Source organism: Varroa jacobsoni, unplaced genomic scaffold (genome assembly GCF_002532875.2).
Source record: "Varroa jacobsoni isolate VJ856 unplaced genomic scaffold, vjacob_1.0 scaffold_974, whole genome shotgun sequence".
Taxonomy (NCBI): Eukaryota; Metazoa; Arthropoda; class Arachnida; order Mesostigmata; family Varroidae; genus Varroa; species Varroa jacobsoni.
In genome coordinates this window covers 469,960-474,362 of record NW_019213876.1, presented here as the reverse complement: position 1 = coordinate 474,362, position 4,403 = coordinate 469,960, and the positions used below count along the sequence as shown (strand labels likewise).

The following is a 4,403-nucleotide window of genomic DNA, read 5'->3' as shown; positions in this document are numbered from 1 at the left end:
TATGAAATAGCAGCGAAATCGCGATTTGCAGCATTTATTTCTGTTTGCATTTGTTTATTTCTATAGTGCACTTCACTTTCATCCGGTGAATTCACGAGATCCCCTACATCTGTCAACTAACTTCAACGTTAAAAAGCGTACGAATTAGTTAATAATATCCCATAGTTGAGCAGAATTTGTTAGTTAAGCTTGCTAGCCGGCAATAGAGTACTTCATTTACACGATCATTATAGAGAAATTGTAAAGCTGTTTCAAGAGCAGCACAAATTAATCGGCATAGCATCTGACCGGTTGAGCAATCGAGCGCTTATTCAAATACAGACAGTTTAGTAGAATCTGCTTCACATCAATCGAAAAACGCAAAAATCAAAGCTTATGAAAATCTAATTGATCGCAATCTATCTATGCGTCTGCGGTACAAGATTATTCGTTCCTTCTATTTGCTAAAAAGGCGCAAATCATCCAAATATAAGATGGCGGCTACCAGTTGTATCGAGCCTGCAGGTATCGTTGCAATAGAGACGATGTCTGTTTTTGCTTTATTACATCTGTGCCACCCGTTTACCATAAGCTTGGCCACTCGCTGTTTACTTATCTATCAGTCTATTGTGTCCCATAAACATAAGGCGACTGAGCACTAGCGCAGCCTTGGCTTCTGACCGGGGTAGTGTGTCACCTTTTTATGTTTGTGTCTTGTATATGTGTCTGTTTGTGTCCTGATTAAGTAGCGTAATGTTGAGCTGGGGCTGAGGTAGTTGTGCCACTATTGGTTAGTTATTTCCTTCCTACCTGTGCGCTATACACTAGTGTTAATAAATACAAAATTTTATTATTATAAAAAAAGTGCAACTAGTGCATAACTACTACTGTAAGAAATGTCAACTGGACCGAGTGAACAATTGGCGTTCAGTCAGTTTCGCTTTGTAAACTTGGAAATGATTTGCGTTGGGAAGTGCGTGACTGAGATGTGTTAAATATACGAACTACCCTAATGTGCAGGCTTCTGGATGGTGGACACCGGTGAAAGAGCGCCTTACTCGTAAGTCTTAGATGATAAACCTTTTACGGAATGAAAATTTAAGTGATAGTATTTGCGAAATCGGTGGTATATTTTAGCATGCGAGCATATGAAAAACGCTTACCGAATTAAACATTGTTGTAAAGTAATATGGCTAAGGTATTTAAAAGGGTTAAGCAATATGCGGCTAGATGTATTTGATATTTGCTTTTAATGTTTTGTTGTTCAAGGATTTAATTTATTAATCGTGTACAACTATTTGTTTGCTCATTTATTCGCTAGTTAGCAGGCTTTTCCAGGCATTACGATTTCTCTTCGAATTCAGTGAGACAAAGAAAAATGTCAGTTGTCTGTTTATACGTTCGGATCTGATTATGTCCTGATTCGATCAATTTGCAGCTCTGCGGACGCTAACGAACTCACTGATTTAGCTGCAAATGACTGCTATTCAGTCACCACTGTCAGTAGATCTCTCTGCAAATGTTGCTGAATATATCTATATTCCTCTACACTATACTCCTAACCTTAGTATCTTAACCTTATTTTTCAGAAAATACAGTAAACTTTGACAATTGACAAAATGAAGTAATATTTAGAGTTGTCTTCCTCAATTTCCCTTAGATTAACGAAGTTTTTGTGTATCTTCACATCACATCGAGTAAGGTACAGTGACTCGTACTTCTGTGACAAGCTGAAAATTCTTAACTGCTCGTATTATTTAAACAAATACAACTGATATTTCCTACAAGGTTCTTTGTTACATTCTACAATTTAACACTCCCTTGATTCTATTTGTAATGGCTTTTTTTTAGTTAGCTTGTGATCTTCGGACCAGTTCATTGAAACTGGCAACGTCCCACAAATGTGTTTTTGCAATGCTTCATCGCTACCACAACCGTAAAAGAAAATTTAACGTTGTATTAGTATAATCGCAAACTTGCAAACCGACAAAAAACCTCAAAATGATGCTATTTTTATTAAGATTTCCTTGAGCTTTTCTAAAAGGTTTATAACTTAGATCTGCAGGCGTATTTAAAGCGCCATTACATCGCACAGAATATAATCTTAAGTCGATATCAATTGAGTTATGGATGACGTTCTAAGCGTGAGGCGTAGCGTAAGATCCGTCGGGTAAGAATGTTTTCTAGCGGTATAATATTACGTTTGAATTGTACAATAATCTTAGAAGTACCAAATATACGTGAAATCCGAGTAGACTGCATTACCTTCAGTATAATCAACAGCTCTGTCTGAACAATTTAGACATTCAAAAATATGGGAAATTTTCACAAGTCTTTGTCACATCGGTGCATATATGTAACTAATCGCATAAAACTTTTTTACATTTTTGAAGTTGCTTAAGACTTTCTTATTATTTTTAGAGGTGCAAAGTTACTGGCCTTTAGTATGTCACTGTCACGGATCTGATGTATATGCAATGGAATGTCTCAAATATATAGTTCCAGGTTTCCGATAATAAAGATATGCTAGATCCCACTAACAGGCCGATGCATGCGTGATGTGCGTTAATGGACGCCTACATGAAGGGTTGTTTTTGAGAGGAGTCAGTAACGAATCCAGGCTATGAAACGCTCGCCTATCTTGAGCTGAAGGAACACCGCAGGTAGTCTCACGAGCGCCATATTTGCCAATTTAACACCGAAGTAGATGAGGTAAAAATAGCAGGATAAATTACTCTCCTTAATACTATCGTAATCATTGTCCCGAGCAACCTACATATGTATCAGTTAAGTGAAAATGCGTTCTGTAATTTGGCTAAAAAGCGAATTGCTCGATTCGAAATTATATATTTTTGTTTATTATTATAGACCTATGGGTGCCTCATCAATCTTCGACGAAACTCTCCTTAGATAGTGGTGGTCTGAGCTGACGCTTACGTTACCGTGCACACTGTGTTAAAGCGGCCCGACGGTCCTAGAACGTTGGTTTCTCGTAGTGTGTGCTTGCCTGTCATGTGTTAGTTTTCACTCAAATACGTTTCTGCCAAGTGCTCTATCAATATATCGTTTTTTTTTATTATCGTCGCTTGAAACTATTCGTCTGACCTTTTCAAAATGAGCTTCTTCACAACTGTTTTCGTACGTACGTATAGACTACTGTGTGTCTAAGCTTGCATAAGATAACATACTTTTGTATGATTTTTTCGCGCTTTGAAACCCAGTCGTCTCATTCTTCGTACCCTTGAGGAATTTATGAATTCCAGTTGTTTTATATCTGATATACGTTTACCGTTTAGCTTGCTATTAAATCACGTGAGCCCCGAATCCATTTCGTTTACACTAGCACAGTTAGCAACGGAAGTATACATGTCGGTGCATGTGAACTAGCTGCTATTTCATAGAGTTATAGTCAAATTTCTAGATAGATACAATGTCAATTAATGGTCCACTTAGAGCGAATCAGTAAGGGATGATCTGAATAGAACGGATATAACTTTCACTTCGGAAGAGGCACATCATTACAGGATAACACCCGGAATAGGCGACACGCAAATTTCGCCTTTGCCAATATCGTCTGAAATAAATTGTGCGAAACCTTGTGTTATACAAAAGTTTAGTAATAAATTTTTTTTATTAGTTTCGTCGTATCTTTTTGGCCCTCCTAAGGTTTCCTGGTCGATATGTGGCTAAGAACGTTTCCCGCTGTAACTGAGATGTGCTCACTCTTCCTAACCGTCGAATTTCTTTATAAAAATTTGTATACCAATAATACGCTGGACGTTCTCGCGGTGGAAAGAAGATGGACTTGAATCCTACAATTTTATCTTGGAATGTGGGGTTCACATATGATTCTTTTACGCAGCATGGAAACGGTGTTAACCTTTTTTTCAGGACAACTTCCTCTTAATTGGAAGAAATGATGTGTCTTTATGGTTGACTTGGAAGTTGGCTGACTTGGCCGATATAGCTGAATTATCTGGCAACCATAACTCAGGGATCATCGCAACGTCGACATTCCCTTTTGTGAAATACTGATGAATATTGCATTTCCTTTCTGAAATGATTGAGCATTTATTCAGAATTTAACAGATTACTTACGTTGTTTATTAAAATTTATTGCGATTGTTATTGCTCCCCATGACCCAGGTCTCGCATAGGATGCCACGATAAATCCCATAAACAATCACTTTTTACATTATCACAGCACTGTCTCTTAGCGTAGAACTTTTTGTTACTATTGTGCGTCTTTAGTTTCTTAACTCTTGTTCCCTTAATTTTCAAGATCCGGCGGGGCAGGTAAATACGTCGTTGTACGTTAAAGATTTTGTTGTCTTTAGAAGGAATAAACTTTATATCGAGCAAGCTCTCTCCACTATTTGTGTTTTGTGGACGTAGCTGGACCGGTGATCCACTTAGACAAGAAC

At 37.7% G+C, this 4,403-nt stretch overlaps 1 protein-coding gene across 1 annotated transcript in view; it reads left to right on the top strand.

Moving 5' to 3' along the window:
* Positions 1 to 562: 562 nt before the first annotated feature.
* LOC111265442 (uncharacterized) overlaps positions 563 to 4,403 on the top strand; it is a 49,007-nt gene continuing 45,166 nt past the window's right edge. The window contains exon 1 of the mRNA XM_086970507.1: positions 563 to 1,039. The gene's annotated coding sequence lies outside the window, so the exon portion shown is untranslated. The remainder of the gene's footprint in view (positions 1,040 to 4,403) is intronic.